Genomic DNA, 10,560 nt, shown 5'->3' with positions numbered 1-10,560 from the left:
TCTCTTTCTCTCTTTCTCTCTTTCTCTCTTTCTCTCTTTCTCTCTTTCTCTCTTTCTCTCTTTCTCTCTTTCTCTCTTTCTCTCTTTCTCTCTCTCTCTCTTTCTTTCTTTCTTTCTTTCTTTCTTTTTCTTTCTTTCTTTCTTTCTTTCTTTGTGTGTCAATGTTTTCTATGCTATCTTCTGCACCTGAGATCCTCTGTTCTATCTCTTGTATTCTGTTGGTGGTGCTTGCATCTATGACTCCTGTTCTCTTTCCTAGGTTTTCTATCTCCAGGGTTGTCTCTCCTTGTGATTTCTTTATTGTTTCTATTTCCATTTTTAGGTCCTGAATGGTTTTGTTCAATTCTTTCACCTATTTGGTTGTGTTTTCCTGTAATTCTTTAAGGGATTTTATGTGTTTCCTCTTTAAGGACTTCTAGCTGTTTACCTGTGTTTTCCTGTATTTCTTTAAGGGAGTTATTTATGTCCTCTTAATGTTCTCTATAATCATCATGAGATGTGATTTTACATCAGAGACTTGCTTTTCTGGTGTGTTGGGGTATTCAGAGCTTGCTGTGGTGGGAGAACTGGGTTCTCATGATGCCAGTTAGCCTTGGTTTCTGTTGCTTATGTTCTTGCCATTGCCTCTTGCCATCTGATTATCTCTGGTGTTAGCTTGTCTTGCTATCTCTGACTGTGACTTGTCCCTCCAGTAAGCTTGTGTGTCAGCACTCCTGGGAGACCAGTTCTTTCCCAGCAGGATTTGTGTATGGAAAGCTGTGTCACAGGGTCAGCTCCAGGCCCAGATGGAAACTGGAAGGATCCTGTCCCAAGCCGCTCCTCAGTTCCTGTGTCCTGAGGGCTCTGGACAGGTCCCTCTTGGGCCAGAAATTTGAGCAGAAGTGGTGGTCTTACCTGTGCTCACAGGTGTGTCAGCACTCCTGGGAGACCAGCTCTCTCCTGGTGGGATTTGGGTATGGAGAAATGTGGCACAGAGAACTCTAGCTTCTTGGATGCCAAAGTTGTTCAAAGGGTCTTGAGGTAACTGAGCACCTCCTCTTTGGCCCATAGTCTATTTGTCTATAGAAAATGTTATGTATAGAGTGTTGGGAGCAACCCTGTTCGACTGTCTCACAGGCTGGAACAATAGAGGATCCAAGGCAATAGAGGGTCCAAGGGTTTTCTGCAATGGAGCCTATGAGTGTTACTACAGCTAACCTGTACCTTCTTCTGGCATATACAGCTTCACTATTAATCCTTCAGGAAATGAGATGTGCATGCCGAAATGTGTGTAAACTTTTTTTTAGCAGTAAAAGTTAAAGAAAACTGTAATGTAATTCTAGTATATTCCCACTATGAAAAACATACAACTGTTAAATTTAAATGTGGGTAAGTATCAAGGATATCTATAGAAAATGAATTTTAGTTAAGCATTGTGGTTACAAATTTAAAAATATTAAAAAAACCAATCTGCAATTGAAGAGGGGGAATAATTTTCTATGGTATAACCACTGTTAAGTTTCCCATGTTTTAATAAATAACTCTTTCATGAAAGCAAGCATAATTAAACTCAGTGAATCACAAAAAAGACAAACAAGAATAACATGAAAATAGGAAGAAGGCTTACTAGGAAGAAATGGTTCACTGAGCATAGGAGGGGCATGAGAGGGAGAGGGGGAGAGAGAGAGGGAGAGAGAGGGAGGGAGGGAGGGAGGGGGNGAGAGAGAGAGAGAGAGAGAGAGAGAGAGAGAGAGAGAGAGAGAGTGTAGTGCAGGTGAAAATGACCAAAACATACAACATTCATGTCTGAAGTTGTTAAATAATAATTTTTAAAACTTAAAAAAAAAACCTAAAATTTAAAATATAAAAAATATCAGGAGCCAGCTCAAGGGGAGGCTCCAAAGCCTGACACTATTACTGATGCTGTAGTGTGCTTACAGACAGGAGCCTAGCATGGCTGCCCTCTAAGAGGCTCAACAAACAGCTGAACGAGTCAGAGCAGATACTTACACTCAACCAAGGACAGAAGCTGGAGACCCCTGTGGTTGAGTTAGGGAAAAGCTGGAAGAAGCTGAGGAGGAGGGTGACCCCATAGGAAGACCAGCAGTCTTAACTAACCTAGACCCATAAGATCTCTGAGACACTGAGCCACCAACCAGACAGCATACACTAGCTGATAGGAGGCCCCCAACATGTACACAGTAGAGGACTGCCTGATCTGGCCTCAGTGAGAGAAGATGCATCTAACTCTGGAGAGACTTGAGGTCCCAGGGAGTGGGGAGGTCTGGTAGAGTAGGGGTGGCGAGACATCCTCTTGGAGACAGGGGTTGGGGGAAGGAATGGAATGAGGAACTGTTGGAGGACAGACCGTGAGGAGGATAACACCTGGACTGTAAAAAAAAGATTAAAGATAATTTTTTAAAATTAAATAAATAATAAATTTTAAAGGAACAATAAATTAAAATCCACCTATATATTCATAGATATTTGTTTGTCAGATGATCATAGACAGATATGATGGAATTCGGAGTATGTAGGGAGGAAGGTGTATGGCAAAGTGGAATTAAATGAGAAAATTACATAATGCTAAGTGAGAATATAAAATGTAAAACATGAATTTGTTTTGTATCACAAAATAAGTAAAAAAAAAATGACTATGCCTAAGGACAAAGACAGAAATGTAACAGAGTAATTAAAATATTGATTTAATCAAGTGACAGAATTGTGGGAAGATTTTTCTATGGAATTTTGGTCTTAATTGTTTTTCCAATAATTTTTTTTAAAGAAAAGAGATTGGAATGCATAACTGGGAACTGGGAAGTGAATCAGTTATTCTTCCTGCTGAGAAACTGGTCTGTGCTCTGTGGTCAAAGACAAATGAAGAACACTTGGAGATGCTCCAGTGAAAGCCACAGGGATACTAAGCATTGAAGAACATTTCCTTTTATGAGAAACAAGTGAACTTAAATAGCTTAAGGTCTCTTTCAAATGTAAAAGACAGATGGAGCAGTAGTTTCTCATACTCTGTTCTTTTTGGCATTTTGCCACGCTTAGACTAGATCTTTCAGTCAGCAGGATAACTATCCCCAACCCACAGCCCTAATGCTGCAGGGTAAGCACATGAAGATGCCCAGGAACCATCATGTTAAAGGCTAACAGCATTGTCAGCTTTCTGCCATAGGAAGACAGACAAAGGAGAGGTGCCCTTCTTCCTCTAAGGTAGCAAACAGAATTTATTCTGAAATTACAAATTTAGGAGGTAGGAACTTGTCTGAACTATATGTACTAAATACAAATTGACTATAAAGTTCCCATGAGTGGAGACTTTTAAAAAGAAGTGGGCTCATCACCCTGGGATTGGGTTAGAGAATTGTCAGGTGAGAACCAATGCTCTGCATACGTCATCATTCTGTCATAGTGCAAAATACATTTCCCCTGTTTTATGAATAACCTGTTGTCTCTACCATATTTGCTATTACCAAATTTATTCTTACCCTGTAAAGAAGACCGCCTGCATTGCTCAATTTCTTTGTTAACTGTATCCAATCAGCTTTAAGACCAGTCTCAGCTGTCCATCCTAGGTACCCTTTGAACTCATTACCTAACTCCCTTATCTACTTCTCTTCCAGCCCTCATCATAGGCTTTCTATATCACTGTAAGTGCATCCTTTTGCCTGCCAGCTTTCTTGTTTTGATCCTTTTTCCAAATTGTTGCCACGATGTTTTTAAAATTCAAGTGCTTTGATTTGATGACGCATCTACCAATCCTCCATCTTTATTTTGTATCACCTGTGTCACTCACCCATTCACTTGCACAATGACGTCATGGGAGAACTAAAGCCCTCATTGTTGATGTATTCATGCCTTTTGAAATGTCCATCATTTATTCATTCGGGATTGTGCCCCCACCACTACATGATGGTTGAGCTCAGTTTTTTCAAATGTAGCCTGTTCAAGTCACCTCTTTTTGAACTTTTTCTCAAAAGTGTAAGAGAAAAGTGTGTGTATCTTCACTTACATGTTCAGAGTGTGCCTCACATCCCACACTAGCAGGTTTGAGTCTATCTTTGTGAGTACATGATTCTGAGTGACAAAAGTGACATGTTTACATATATTTACATACCCCCCCCCATCAAAGTACTTGTCTACTTTTGAATCATTCCTAGGATGGAATAATAAAGAATGATCTCAAACAGAACAGAAAGAGTGAAGAAAAAGATAAGTACCGAGTGAAGACATCGAAACACATTGACAAATGAAGAGTGCAGAGAGACAGAGTGTGGCCAGCAAGGTCAGGGAAAGCTTGAGAAGATTAGCACAGGGGGGGCCTGTGGGAAATCAGAGTCTCTAAACACAGTGAGTTAAATTGAGATTCTCTTAATATTGTTTGGAAAGCACAAATACTGGACCATAATTTAAATTACCATTTGGAAATTATATTGTTTTCCACATGAGACTAAGTTGTAAAAAGTCAAGCTTTGCCTAGAATGCACGTGCTTCTTGGCTCTTTCTCCCCTCAATGCTTATTTTGCCAGTACGACCATAGTTTAAATATGGATTATGGACTCAAAGGGCCTTTATAGTAGAAGCTTTGTTCCCAGGACAGCACTGTTGGAAGGTTCTGTGAACCTGAAAGACCATGTTTATGGGCAGACCGTGGGTCATGAAGAGCAGGACCTCCACTGATTGTGGAACTCTAGCCAGTCATCTTTCTGTTTCCCAGCTCATGATTCTAGCATATTCTTTAGCCACATCCTTCTGCCATAATGTGCTACCCTAACCAGAAACCCAAAGGAATGGTGTTAACTAATCTTGGACTCTAACTCCAAAAGCATGAACCAAAATATCCTTTAAATAAGTTAATTGCCTATGGGGTAGTCCATTATCATAGCACAGAGATGACTACTACAAATATTCAGTATAGTTCATGATGACTTGACAAATTAATGTGTGAGTGACATACATATATGTTGTGTGTAATTTTAAAGTGCAAGCTAACTCCTAGCCTGGTCTGCTTGTCTAGCGCCACAGCCCCTCACAACTTAGCTCTCAAATCAGGCTGCCACTGGCTCCACTTCCATCCCGCCTGCCTGTTCCTCTGGCTGGCACTACTAAGCCGCATGCCCAACAACCTTCCCTCCTGAGAACTCGAGGAGCTACCGCTCCTGTTCCACCGATCAACCATGCAGGCAGCCTGATTTCTCCTGCTCACCTGAGTAGCTGTGGATAGAAAACACCAGACAGCCTTAATATTTTAAAACCAGCCAAATAACAGTGTCTACCTAATGTCCTAAACTCATCAGCTATCTTAATATCAGAATTCTTCCAGTGGCAGCCTCTACCACGTTCTAATAGCCCCCAGGCCTACATGATGCCAGTCTTCCTCTCTCCCAAGTCTGGCCTCAAAAGCCCCATCTCTATCTTGTTTCCTCCTCTTCCTCCTGAGACCCAGAAATCCCACCTCTTTATCTTAGTCCAGCGATTAGCTTTTGCCTTCTTTATTGACATATAAACTCTTCCCCCTAACATATAAACATGTTGTGTCTGATCCCTTCAAGAAGCATGACCCAGATTCCAAAATCAACGTCAAAAAGCATTTCTACATGCTGGTACATTGCTGAATGCCAAGCACTAGTAGCCCTTGAGGCCATGCCAGCAGACAAGAAGACGGTCCACAGATTGAGTAGAAGCAGAGGGGCTCCCATCTCTTAGTCAGTGATCAAAGGGATGAAATGGTGATGATAGCCAAGAAGATAACTACTAAAGGGCTGCCAAGAGCCAGATAGGCAAAGGCTTAGGAGTCAAACAAAGCCAGAGGGTCCAGATGATGTCCATGTCCAGACTGCCAGGCAAGTGAGGCATTTAGGGGAAAGCCCTCACATTGTGTCTTTTGCTGGGTCAGAGGCAGCTGCTGAAAAATATTAGGTACCACTCCCACCAGGGAAGCAGGCAGGCTAACTATAGATCTTCATCTCTCCAAATCCAATCCCCTAGTCTCATCCCACCTGTGCAGCAGAACACTTGTAGCAGGCTCCTCCCCCCACTACCCCCTACTTATCTCCAGTGGACTATATACAGGGATCACACAGATCCTTCCCCCCCAATCATTGTTCTTTCCCAGCCCCCAGTTTCAGCAGATAGTCCCTGGGAACCCACAGGCCACTCTGACAGGGGAAGCAAAAAGGCTAACTGCAGATCTTCATCTCTTCCTCTGTTACTCTCCCTGGTTAGTCCCCAGGCGAGTAACTAAGCAGATCCTGATAGAATACCCTGCTTTCCTCCCTCTTGTGAAATCCCTCTAACATCCCCAGCCCTTACACACTCCTAAGTCTGTTTCTAAAACCCAGAAACACATTTTGCCTGGAACCCTCAGTGCCCACACCTATCAGAACCCTAGAAGATTTTCCTATAGGCAACAGACAACCATAACACTCTCTTACGAACCAAAGAGGAAACAGAAACTTTAGAGCAAAACACCCACCCAACGAAGATAAGATTGGATATCAGCACCTAGACTTACAATCTTCCAAATCCCAGATTCATAGACAGCAATGTAAAATCACAATTACAGCCAGGATGATATGTCTCCACTAGAGCCCAGCAACCCTACTGCATCAGGCCCTGATGTTCCCACACAGCTGAAGCACAAGTTAGATACTTTAAACCAGCTTCTATGAAGATGATAAGAGGTCCTTAAAGAGGAAACAGATAAATTCTTTAAAGAAATCTATAAAAACACAGAGGATGGAAATGAATAAAATATTTGAAGACCTGAAAGTGGATATAGAATCAATAAAGAAAACCCAAACTGAAGGAAAATTGGAAATGAAAGATTTAGGAACTCAAACAGGAATCACTGAGACAAGCTTCACTAACAGAATACAAGAAATGGAAGAGAGAATTCTGAGGCACTGAAGACATGGTAGATAGAAGAAATAGACACCTCAAAGAAATGTTAAATCGAAAAGACTCCAGGCATAAATCATCCAGAAAATATAGGACACTATAAAAAGACTAGAAATAGAGAAAAAAGATCTAGATCAAAGTCACAGAAAATATTTTCAACAAAATTGTAAGAGAAAATGTCCCAAATACAAAGGTGAGGCCTATCAAAGTGCAAGAAGGACAAAGAACACCAAATAGCCTGGACCAGAAAAGAAACTGCCCTAGGCACATAATAATCAAAACACTAAAAATATAGAACATAGAATATTAAAGTAGCCATGAAAAAAAGACCAAGTAACATATAAAGGTGTGCCTATTAGAATTACAGCTGTCTTGTCTTCTCAATGGAGACTCTAAAAGCCAGAAGAGCCTGGACAGATGTGCTATAGAGTCTAAGAGAATAAAGATGCCATCCCAGATTACTATACCAAGCAAAACTTTTAATCACTGTAAATGGAGAAAACAAGATATTCCACAATAAAGCCAAATTAGAACAGTATCTACAAATCCAGCCCTAAAGAAGATGCTAGAAGAAAAACTTCAATCTAAGGAGGTTAACAACATTCAGTCAAACACAGATAATAAATAATCTCCCACAAGCAAAGTTAAAAGAAGACACACAAACACACAGTCAATAACAACAACAAAATAACAGGAATCAACAGTCATTGGTCATTATATCTCTACATCAGCAGTCTCAATTACTCAATAAAAAAAAAAAAGACACAATAAGACTCAATAAAAAAAAAGACTCAATAAAAAAAAAATCAATGTAAAAATAGGATCAATCCTTCTGCTGAATCCAAGAAACATACAACATCAAAGATAGACATCGCCTCAAGATAAAAGGGTTGGCTCTTTCCAGCCAGCGCCGAGCGATGGGCATCTCTCGGGACAATTGGCACAAGCGCCGCAAGACCGGGGGTAAGCGAAAACCCTACCACAAGAAGCGGAAGTATGAGCTGGGACGGCCTGCTGCCAACATGAAGATTGGCCCTCGCGGCATACACACAGTCCGAGTTCGAGGAGGCAATAAGAAGTACTGCGCCCTGAGATTGGATGTGGGGAACTTTTCCTGGGGCTCTGAGTGTTGTACTCACAAAACAAGGATCATTGATGTTGTCTACAATGCATCCAACAACTAGCTTGTCCGCACCAAGACCCTGGTGAAGAACTGCATCGTGCTTATTGACAGCACGCCGTACCGACAGTGGTACGAGTCCCACTATGCACTGCCCCTGGGCCGCAAGAAGGGGGCCAAGCTGACTCCTGAGGAGGAAGAGATTTTAAACAAAAAACGATCAAAGAAAATTCAAAAGAAATACGACGAAAGGAAAAAGAATGCCAAAATCAGCAGTCTCCTGGAGGAGCAGTTCCAGCAGGGCAAGCTTCTAGCCTGCATTGCCTCAAGACCAGGCCAGTGTAGCAGAGCAGACGGCTATGTGCTCGAAGGCAAGGAGCTGGAGTTCTATCTTCGGAAGATCAAAGCCCGGAAAGGCAAATGAGCCTCATACATAGTGTAATAAAGGTGTCTGCTGTTCTATATATAAAAAAAAAAAAAGATAAAAGGGTTGGAAAAACATATTCCAAGCAAACAGACCTCAGAAGCAAACTGGTATAGTCACTTTAATATATAACAAAAGAGACTTCAAGCTATTCAGAAGAGATAGGGAAGGACACCACTCAAAGGAAAAGTCCACCAAGAACATATTTCAACCTTAACATCTGTGCCCCAAATACAAGGGTACTCATGTTTGTAAAAGAAGCACTACTAAAATTTAAGTCACATATTGACCTCACACACTGATAGTGAGAGGCTTCAATATCCCACTCTCACCAATGGACTGGTTATCTAGACAAAAACTAAACAGAGAAACACTAGAGCTAACTGCTATTATAAACCAAATGGACTTAACAGGTATTTACAGAATATTTCACCCAAACACAAAGGAATATACCTTCTCAGGACCTCATGGAACTTTATCCAAAACTGAGCACATAATCAAAATTAAACAAGTCTCAGCAGATACATGGAAATTGAAATAACTCCCTGCATCCTATCAGATCAACACAGATTAAAGCTGTCAACAATACCTCATGCAACCTTAACTCACTACTGAGTGAAAAATGGCTCAAGACAGAAATAAAGAAAGTAAAGACATTTTAGAATTCAAATTCAATGTATATAAAATTAACATTGAAAATATACAACATAGGCAAACTTATGGGACATAATAAAAGTGGTTCTAAGAGGCAAGATCATAGCACTAAGTGCCTACATAAATAAACTTGAGAGATCTCATAGATACTTAATAGAACACTTGGAAGTTCTAGAATAAAAACAAGAAATCACATCCAAGGAGGAATAGACAACAAGAAATAATGAAACTCAGGACTGAAATCAATAAAATAGAAACAAAGAATCAATGAAACAAATAATTGGATTTTTTGAGAAAATCAATAAGGTTGACAAACCCTTATCCAAATTAATGAATAGTCAGAGACATAAAACTCAAATAAACAAAATCAGAAAAGAAAAGAGGGACATAACAATAGATACCAAGGAAATCCAGAAGATCATAAGACATAGTTTAAAAATGTCTACTCCACCAAATTGAAAAATCTAAACAAAAATCAAGATCAGGTAAGCATTTAAACAGACCTATAACCCTTAGTGAAATAGAAGCAGTCATTAAAAGTCTCACCCCACATCTCCCCCCAAAAAGCCTAGGGTCAGATGGTCTTAACACAAAATTCTACCAGAATTTAAAAGTGTTAATGCCATTACTCCTCAAATTATTCCACAAAAGAGAAACAGAAGGAACATTGCACAATTCATTTTATGAGGCCACAGTTACCTGCATACCCAAACTACCCAAAGATACAACAAAGAAAGAGAATTACAGATCAATTTCTCCATTATGGACATAGATGCAAAAAATACTCAGTAAAATTCTTGCAGATTGAGCTGAAGAACACATCAGAAAGATCATCTACCATGATCAAATAGGCTTCATCCCAGAGATGCAGGCATTGATCAACACACAAATGCAATCCACTGTATAAATGAAACTAAAAGAAAAAAAATATGGTCATCTCCTTTGACAAAACCCAACACTACTTTGTGATAAAAGTCTTGGAAAAATTAGGGATACAAGGAACGTACCTCAGCATAGCAAAGGCAGTTGACAGCATGCTAAAGCCAACATCAACTTAAATAGAGAGAAACTCAAAGGAATCCCACTAAAATCAGGAAGAAGACAAGACTGTCTACTCTCTCTCTCTCTCTCTCTCTCTCTCTCTCTCCATATATATATATTCAATATAGTACTTGAAATCATAGAGAAATAAGGCAACTGAAGAAAACCAAGGGATACACATTGGAAAGGAAGAAGTTAAAGTATCTTTATTCAGATGATACGATAGTATACATAATTGACCCTAAAAATTCCACCAGGAAACTCCTACAGTTGATAAACACCTTAAACAAATTGGATGAATACAAAAGTTAATTCCAAAAATCAAATTTCCTCCTATATTCAAGTGACAAAAAAGACTCAAAAAGAAATCAGGGAAATAGTTTTCACAATAACCAAACAAGTATAAGACTTGTGTGATAGAAATCTTAAGTCTTTG

General features: G+C 39.9%; 1 pseudogene; it reads left to right on the top strand.

The window, feature by feature from the left end:
• The first annotated feature begins 7,784 nt into the window (after positions 1-7,784).
• On the top strand, positions 7,785-8,444 carry LOC110299944 (annotated as a pseudogene).
• Positions 8,445-10,560: the final 2,116 nt, after the last annotated feature.

The sequence above is a fragment of the Mus caroli genome, chromosome 1, assembly GCF_900094665.2.
Source record: "Mus caroli chromosome 1, CAROLI_EIJ_v1.1, whole genome shotgun sequence".
Lineage (NCBI taxonomy): Eukaryota > Metazoa > Chordata > Mammalia > Rodentia > Muridae > Mus > Mus caroli.
Note: the sequence above shows the minus strand (reverse complement) of the source record. Positions and strands in the feature narration are given on the sequence as shown.